Source organism: Myxocyprinus asiaticus, chromosome 11 (assembly GCF_019703515.2).
Source record: "Myxocyprinus asiaticus isolate MX2 ecotype Aquarium Trade chromosome 11, UBuf_Myxa_2, whole genome shotgun sequence".
Lineage (NCBI taxonomy): Eukaryota > Metazoa > Chordata > Actinopteri > Cypriniformes > Catostomidae > Myxocyprinus > Myxocyprinus asiaticus.
Genome location: NC_059354.1, coordinates 8709608 through 8719781, shown reverse-complemented (window position 1 = coordinate 8719781; position 10174 = coordinate 8709608).

Below are 10174 nucleotides of genomic sequence, written 5' to 3'. Positions count from 1 at the left end.
GCTAATGGTTCCAGGGCAAGACAGAACAATAATGGGGAAAGAGGGCAACCCTGCCGGGTGCCCCATCCAGAGTAAAATAATCTGAAATTAATCCATTCGTTTGTTCCGCCGCTACCGGGTGTCTATAAAGTAACTTAATCCATCCAATAAAAGTATTCCTGAACCCGTATAATTCCAAATCTTAAAAAGATAATCCCATTCTACCATATCAAACGCCTTTTCAGCGTCAAGTGAGATGGCAGCAACTGAAGTCTGATCATTCGCCACTGACCACATGATATTGATGAAACACCTAATAAACCCCACCTGATCTATATGTATAAGAGATGTCATCATTTGACTTAATCGGTTAGCCAGAACCATTGATAAAATATTTACATCTAACTGGATTACGGAAATTGGACGGTAATTCTTACACTCGCTTGGATCTTTGTCCTTTTTAAGAATCAGACTGATCCGGACTTGTGTCATGGTTGGCGGAAGCTTACCATTTTTTAATGATTCCGTATAAACTTCTAGCAAAAGAGGAGCCAGTTCTGTAGCATATGATTTAAAAAATTAAGTGGCAAAGCCATCTGGCCCCCGAGCCTTGCCTGTAGGCAAGGCCTTAATTACCTCGCCAAGCTCCTTTAAGGTTATCTCAGATTCAAGATAATTTTTTTGCTCAGTCGTCAGTTTAGGAAGTTCTAATTGTTCCACAAAGTTTCTAATATCCTCTTCAGTAGGCAAAGATGTGGAACTATAAAGATCAAGATATAATTCTTTAAAAGCATTATTAATATCAATGGCCGATGCAAATATTTCACCACCAGCAGATTTTACTGAGGGAATGGTAGAAAAAAGCTCTCTCTGTTTTATTTATCTAGCCAGAAGTTTTCCTGCTTTGTCCCCTGACTCAAAGTATGACTGTCTTGCCCTGAATAGCCAAAACTCCACCTTCCCCAACAAAATAGTATTATATCTATATTTCAATTAGGTCAATTCCCTGAGGTCATTAGATGACATTTGGCGCTTCAGCTCTGCCTCTGCATTTTTGATATTCCCTTCCAATTCCACGAGTTCTTGCACTTTGGATTTTTTGGTGAATGAGGTATACTGTATGATCCGGCCCCTAAGAACCACCTTAAATGCCTCCCAAGCCATGCCCACAGAGGATACTGAGGACCATTTGATCTCCATATAGACACTGATTTCAGTCTTTAACATTTGTTGGAATTAAGGATTTTGCAAAAGGGATACATTAAAGCACCAACTATATGATTTCCTTTTCTCCATGTGTGGCAACACACCAGGGTGTGGTCTGAGACTAAAATGTTTCCAACTGAGCAATCAGCAACAGATATATATATATATATATATATATATATATATACAAATACTATTCTAGAGTAAATCTTATGGACTGACGAAAAAAATGTATAGTCCCTCCCCGATGGCTTCAAAAGTCTCCAAATATCTGTAAGACCAAGATTTTTACACATCCTGTGAAGCGTCAATGTTGCTCTAGGGGGCTTACACACTTTTGCTTCACTATGATCAAGAACTGAGTCAATCAAAAGATTCTCCTCCCAATATTATATCATGAGGGGTGCCAGCGGCTTGCAACATCCCTTTGAGATCTATAAAAAAGCCCTGATCATCAACGTTAGGTGCATAAATATTGGCCAAAATAAGACTTTGTCCCTGAATTTCAGCTAAAACAATAATGACTCTTCCTAATTTATCTTTAATCTGTTTGAGACACTTGAATTGTTGATGTTTACTTATCAGTGTAATGACTCCCCTGCTCTTACTCGAGCCAGCACTATAGAAACCATGCTCACCCCTTATCTTCCCAAATTTTTCAGCTTCCTGCAGAGAAAGGTGCGTTTCTTGAAGAAACATTATATCATATTTCTTACGCTTAAGAAGAGAAATAACCTTCCTTCTTTTTATGGGGTGCCCCAACCCATTCACATTCCACATGGAGAGAGACAATCCACTCATATTAACATTTGACATTTTGACATATAAGGAAAAATAAATTGTGTGTCAAAAACAAGATTATAAAGACCACATTCCAACATTAATGCAACAATCAAAACCCGAACATCCCCCAGAACAAAAAAAAAAAAAACAGAAAAAGGAAAAACATGCGCATTAATCCTGTGCACAACAACGCCAACTGGCGTCTATCCCTCTAAACTCAAACAGTCCATGCACGCCTACGAGAACCCCCGTGACAACCTTGCTGTCGGAGTGCTCAAATCCAGTGTTTCTATACAAATTTTGTGACACAGAATTACACAGCAAAAGATAATCTATAAAACAAACTCCAGCCAATAGGCGGAATAAGCACAAAGAGCATGTAGCTTCATCCGTAAAACTGTCCTGAAAGTGTGTTACTCTACAAAATAAACTCCAGCCGATAGGCGGAACCAGCACTAAAAAGAGCATGCAAATTCCTCCAACAGTCAAGCGAATGTTCAGTGAACCGCTCCACTCGGCTACAACGTGAGTACAAACAAATGACTTACTCCAATGACTTTGCAAGAAATACTCCACAAAATAAACTCCAGCCAATAGGCAGAATAAGCACAAAGAGCATGTAGATTCATTCATAAATCTGTCCTGAAAGTGTGTTACTCTACAAAATAAACTCCAGCCAATAGGCAGAACCAGCACAAAAAAATTAAACTCCAGCCAATAGGCGGAATTGCATTCTTAATAATGTAGAACACATGTATGGCAAGCCCTTTTAACATTTAATTGTGTACAGGATATTAATTATAGATACCTGCAGTTTTCACTAGTTCTTGATGTCAGCAATGAAATTATTACAAGTGAAAATGCTCATTTTTGATATTCTGGAAATTAATTTTTTGAAGTCAATAAATTGTAGAGTAATTAAAGATATCTTAATAGGCTTTCGTACTAGTAAATATTATACTAATATATATATATATTATATATATATATATATATATATATATATATATATATATATATATATATATATATATATATATATAATATTAACATTGCCACTTTGCTAGTGTTAAGCGCAGTGCTATGCCTTAAGTCATAAGCACAAAATCAGTGGGCATGGCCATGAAGTTTTGGTATTTTCGTGCAATCATGCGTTAAGTCTAGGCGCAAGTGGGTTTGGGAAAAATCGCACGTGCAACGCACAAATGGGCTGGATTAAGTGCAGTTTAATTCTGTGGTTTTCTCTGGTTTTTATTCCACCGTCCTATTATATTGTTCATTCACTCAAGCACTAGCGATATAAACAAAGACAGCACATTCATAAGAAGTTGGTAGTGTAAATAGACTGTATGCAGTGAATTAGAAGAATTGAAAACTACGCATTAACTGCGTCCTTGATGATTGTCAGGCATATTTCTATGACAGTGACCACGCTCCTTTTATAGGCATGGAAAATGTCATTGTCAGAATGTGGATGCACGCTCCGTTAAATTACAGAGAATGTAAGTATTATTAATCATTTTCATCTACTGAGACACAAATCATGGCTAGAATTAACAGTGACTGTATCGGCATGCATTTCACTTCTACCGGTCGATTTTGAAATATTTAATTAATTTACTGAAACCCAAAAAAATTAAAGCAAAAATATTTGTAAATTTAAATTACACTTTAAACTAAACGAAAATATAATCAAAGTAACGAAGTGGTCAAAAAATCATACCAATTCCAAACACCGGCACCTTTTGCAGTGACTTAAAAATCACTCTACGACAACAAGTGGAAAAATACCTTTAGGTCTACAAATTAGAACAAAGGACAATTGTAAATTTAAACATAATAATAATAATTGAAAATTAAATAATAATAATAAATAGTTTAACACATATCTCATAATTTCTTGTTTCATGTAAGAGGGCTACAACTCGTCAGGGACATAATTTGATGTTCCACTATATTTTTTGGGACATGAACTTTATTACCACCTGCTATGGAAGGATTTTCAGGACTATTTTCAAAACAAATTACAAATTGTGTATTACCAGTTGCATTTTCATTTACACAAAAATAGAGAGTCTGCCAAATTTCAATTGGAAAAGCAAAGTCCATTTGCAACTGCATTTCCTAGGTCTTACGAGTTATGACCCTGTCATATTGAAAAAGCAATATTAATTACCCCGTTTGCTATGTCACTTCCTCAGTGTCCCGTATGGAGCCTGCTAAAATTCAAATGGAATCGCAATTCCCTTTTGTTCTTGCATTTCCGATGCCTTACACAGACACTTCTCAATCAGTTTTGGGGGTGGGAGTTTATACTGTGGGGCCTGTTTGTAATTGGAAGTGACGTCAGTCAAAATCGACTGCATTTTAGAGCACCTGCCGCCTTGCTATCGACGGCCAAGGAGATGTGCATTTGTGTTCATTATTTAAACTTTCCACTAGGGATGGGAGATTAAGCTGAGTGAAGCTCTGATGTTTTCTGCTTAGTGTTTCAGGAAAAGTTTCAAAGGCTTGGGAGTGTTGAAAACCATCTGGTGGTTGGTCAAATATAAAGCAGTCATAAACCCAGGTGCGCAACTCCGTTGGATGGAGCGCCTGTTAAAGTTTTCATTCATTATGCACAAATAAAAGCCTTACAATGCTAAGTGTGTTCATTTTAAGCTTCTGATAATATGATTCACACATTAAAGTGTGGCAATACTGTAATGAGTATTGATGTCATCTAGTCCAGTAGAGGCCAGTAAGAGTTTGAATAAAACTAGGTATATTCCCAATGGAAGGGAGGATGTAATTTACATGTGCTGAGTGTGTGACATGGAATAAATAACAGAGCACAATAATTTGAATTACTTTTATTTAGCACAGCTAAATGATACATGGTACCAGGAGAGGGGACCTTCAAACAATGGATGTAATTAAACCACCAGGTTTATTGAAATTGACTTAGTGTCGAAGTCTGTTCCTCCTATGTTTAATGTTTAACGGTGCAACGGGGAACACTAACCTAAGGGGAAAAATAGGGGGAACAGACTTCGACAGAACACCGGCTCTTCAGTTCTCACCACATCTCGTTCTGCAAGAGGTTTCAGGCTCTGAGCTGTCTTATCATGGTACACTTTTTGCTTCCATGAAAAAGGCAGCTGAGAGTAACTCAGATCTGTATGTGGCCTTGTTAAGTTATCGCTCTTCTCCTCTGGGTTGTGGATTATCTCCTGCCGAACTCCTTATGAATCGATAGCAGTGTGACACGCTGCCAAAAGTGGCACCTAAAAGAAAAAACAAGAGCCAGGCGTGGAAATACATGCAGCTTTTGAAATGGAAGCAAAAAGTGATGTGGTGAGAGTTGAAGAGCCAGCTTCATGGAAGAAAAAAGCTGTAGTTTTAAAAGAGGTAAACCCCAGGTCATTTATTGTTCAGACTGAAGATGGACATATTCTAAGGAGAAATCGACGAGTTTGCTTAAGACTCAAGTGACTTTCACAGAATCATTAGATTGTGGGTGGTACACTGGCGAGGAGGCAAGAGGATGTTCTTTTTGAATGGATATGGAGAAGATGCCACAAATAGAAAACACAATTGCAAATACAATTTGCAATTTGTTTTGAAATCCTTCCATAAGCTGCTGGTGGAATCTCCAAACTGCAAATGCAGGAACTGAGTTTAAACTTTGAGTTAAGACTTGGTTTTCAAACATCTTAGCGCAATGACCTATTTCTCAGGAAAATATAAAATTGTGCTTTGTGGCACTTCATTAACTTACAACACACCCACAGTTTGCGAGCATACACCCATGATGGCGCAAACACTCCCACTCAAGCCCACTTACGCTGGCATGAAAATTGCAATCAGAATTAGCACTCTCACGAATATTGGATAAGACGTTGCGCACGGTCATTGCACATAGCACTGGGCTTTGCGTGCTCATGAAAATAGAGCCCTTTAAGTGAAAACCAAATTACGAGTATCTTAAATTAGCATTTTACTAGTTGTAATTTAATTGTTTATCAGGAATGGACATTTGTACTAACAATGAACTGGTATTATTGATATAAAAATGTAAGATTTGTACTAAGTAGTACATTGCCGGTATGTGAAACTGGAATTTCATCGGTAATTCCATTTTTTAGAAATATATCCAATATCCATTCTTGATGTCAAAATTGGTATAAACTGTTTCAAGTATATATATATTTATATGTGTGTGTGTAACTGCATTTTCACTAGTAGAATTTCATAATCATCTTTCAATTAATCCTGTTCAAAGCCCATTTTTAATTATTAATTGAATAATTCATTTCTTACAGTTGAAATTCCAGTTTTACATAACAATATACTACTAGATATTCCAAAACCCTTCCATTTGTTTTCCAAAAATTGTAAGCTACGACATAGTAATGTTGCCACAATAATTTTTATGTACCACATGACTCAGTCATCATGGCACTTATTTTATTTCTGTTATGTGCTAGGACAAAGTGTATAGAGAGTTGTAGCACATCAGACTAGAACAGAATCCATGTGTATACAGTGCATCCGGAAAGTATTCACAGCGCTTCACTTTTTCCACATTTTGTTATGTTACAGCCTTATTCCAAAATGGATTAAATTCATTATTTTCCTCAAAATTCTACAAACAATACCCCATAATGACAACGTGAAAGAAGTTTTGTTTGAAATCTTTGCAAATTTATTAAAAATCACATGTACATAAGTATTCACAGCCTTTGCTCAATACTTTGTTGAAGCACCTTTGGCACCAATTACAGCCTCAAGTCTTTTTGAGTATGATGCTACAAGCTTGGCACACCTATTTTTGAGCAGTTTCTCCCATTCTTCTTTGCAGAACCTCTCAAGCTCCATCAGGTTGGATGGAGAGCGTCGGTGCACAGCCATTTTCAGATCTCTCCAGAGATGTTCAATCGGGTTCAAGTCTGGGCTCTGGCTGGGCCACTCAAGGACATTCACAGAGTTGTCCCATAGCCACTCCTTTGTTATCTTGGCTGTGCGCTTAGGGTCATTGTCCTGTTGGAAGATGAACCTTTGCCCAAGTCTGAGGTCCAGAGCGCTCTTTAGCAGGTTTTCATCAAGGATGTCTATGTACATTGCTGCATTCATCTTTCCCTTGATCCTGACTAGTCTCCCAGTACCTGCCGCTGAAAAACATCCCCACAGCATGATGCTGCCACCACCATGCTTCACTGTAGGGATGGTATTGGCCAGGTGATGAGCGGTGCCTGGTTTCCTCCAGGCATAACGCTTGCCATTCAGGCCAAAGAGTTCAATCTTTGTTTCTCATGGTCTGAGAGTCCTTCAGGTGCCTTTTGGCAAACTCCAGGCGGGCTGTCATGTGCCTTTTACTGAGGAGTGGGTTCCGTCTGGCCACTTTACCATACAGGCCTGATTGGTGGAGTGCTGCAGAGATGGTTGTTCTTCTGGAAGGTTCTCCTCTCTCCACAGAGAAATGCTGGAGCTCTGTCAGAGTGACCATCGGGTTCTTGGTCACCTCCCTGACTAAGGCCCTTCTCCCCCGATCGCTCAGTTTGGCAGGGCTGCCAGCTCTAGGAAGAGTCCTGGTGGTTCCAAACTTCTTCCATTTATGAATGATGGAGGCCACTGTGCTAATTGGGACCTTCAATGCTGCAGAAATTTTTCCGTACCCTTCCTCAGATCTGTGCCTCAGTACAATCCTGTCTTGGAGGTCTACAGACAATTCCTTGGACTTCATGGCTTGGTTTGTGCTCTGACATGCACTGTTAACTGTGGGACCTTATATAGACAGGTGTGTGCCTTTCCAAATCATGTCCAATCAACTGAATTTACCACAGGTGGACTCCAATCAAGTTGTAGAAACATCTCAAGGATGATCAGTGGAAACAGGATGCACCTGAGCTCAATTTTGAGTGTCACGGCAAAGGCTGTGAATACTTATGTACATGTGATTTTTTTCGTTTTTTATTTTTAATAAATTTGCAAAGATTTCAAACAAACTTCTTTCACATTGTGATTATGGGGTATTGTTTGTAGAATTTTGAGGAAAATAATGAAATTAATCCATATTGGAATAAGGCTGTAACATAACAAAATGTGGAGAAAGTGAAGTGCTGTGAATACTTTCCGGATGCACTGTAGGTTTAAATAAAACCAAGTCTGATGCTGTACAGCAGGCAATAGCACAAAAAAGTTAACAAATCCAAAACAAGAACCAGAGAACACTGTAAATCCTAATAACTTAGCAGAACTCAAAACATTAAGATAATCAGTTCCATAATATTTAACAATTATAAAAAGTTAATAAACTCCATGTTTAAGTTAGTAGAACTCAGATTTTTATTTTGTGGTACACATGTTGATTGCTCCTAACTTGAAATATTAGCTAATTCATTTTGATGGCACTTAACTTTAAATTGAACTATTTGGGTGAACTTGATGCAGTCATGGACAGTGGTTACACATGTTTGAAATTAGTTTTCTTAAATTAAAATTACCATTCTCAACTTAAATACTTCAAGAAGAAGGAACCTAACTGAATTGAGTAAACCCAACTAAATTAGACATGGTAAAGTAAATGAATCTCTTTCTGTTATAAACTAGCAAGTACAGTGAATGCTAGCATACTAAGTATATGCTAATGGGACACACTATGCTTTGATTAGCATAGCAATTGCTTGATGAGGAAAAAGGCATTCTTAACTTGTACCTGTCCTCAACCTAAGCTTGACTATTCACCATAATGGTGGTAACCCCCAAAAACAGAAACTCTTCTAAATAACAAAACAATAAACACTATCATGTCTCCCCCCTTTACATTCATATTGCACAAAGACACATTTTATACAGTAACACTTAATTTTAACAATTACTCTCCCTGTCAAGTGCCATGCAAGCATAATGGAAAGTGGAAATCCTCTGCCCAGGTTCAGTTAACCAAACAAAAAATATTATTGTTGTCCCTACACAAATAGATGAAAAAAAAAAAACCAGTTAATTTGAGTTTACTTGGTTACGTGATTTTTTTATTTTTTATTTTTGTAATATGAACACGGTAGAATTCAGTAAAACTGACAATAGTGAAAGTATTTTTTTAGTGCACAACACGTAATGAAATTTTGAAAACGTATTTCATTGAGAAAAAAAGAGGAACGAGGGCTGCCCAGTAGCCTACATCATTTTTATAGCAAACCAACACTTTTAGGAGAAATTTGTAGTTTTACCAACTCTGTTCAATGCAACTCTTCAGAGCTGCATGAAAAAAATGCTCAATAGTCTCTGCATCTACACTCACATTGCAACATTGGAACAGCTTGGATTGAGAGGCTACCAGATAAGTTCATGTTGGGCAATTTAAGTTAATGTAAATTTAAAGAGACAAGTTCATATAACTCAAAGCAATAAAGCAGTTCAGGTAACATAAAGGTGTAAGTTTTATGAACTCGAACAAAACAGAAAGTTCTAAATACTCATCAGAGTTGATTTATTTGAACTAATTTGTATGATTAAATTTGTCCCTACTCAATACAATGAATTATTGTGAGCATGGGTTTAAAGTGAAGAGAAGTGAAACAAGCCAGGTGAGATACTGTATGTCAACGAGCACAGAAAAATACAGGACTGCACAGAATTACTGTGTAACTGGCAAAACTCCTAGATTAATACTGTAGGTGTGATATTTATACAGAGACCCTCCTCCTTGTGATGACAGGTCAGAGGCTGCTCTGTTTTTAATAGAAGTCTATGGAGGTGATGCTACATTACTCAACTGAATAAACTCCTTGTGTGTAAAAACTGTTTGTTGAATAATAAATTGAGTTCCATTCCACAATAGCTGTTTTCTAAGAGAAATCAATGGACTCTTTTGAATGTGGGATTAATTTATAGCATTTCTCTGCTCTCCATAAATGGTTATTAGCTGTTGTAAAAATTTGAAATTGTTTCAATGACATCAGGATCTAGGGGGCCTGGGTAGCTCAGCGAGTATTGACGCTGACTACCACCTGGAGTCGTGAGTTTGAATCCAGGGCGTGCTGAATGACTCCAGCCAGGTCTCCTAAACAACCAAATTGGCCCGGTTGCTAGGGAGGGTAGAGTCACATGAGGTAACCTCCTCGTGGTCGTGATTAGGAGTTCTCGCTCTCAATAGGGCGTATGGTAAGTTGTGCTTGGATCGCGGAGAGTAGCATGAGCCTCCACGTGCTGTGAGCCTCCGCAT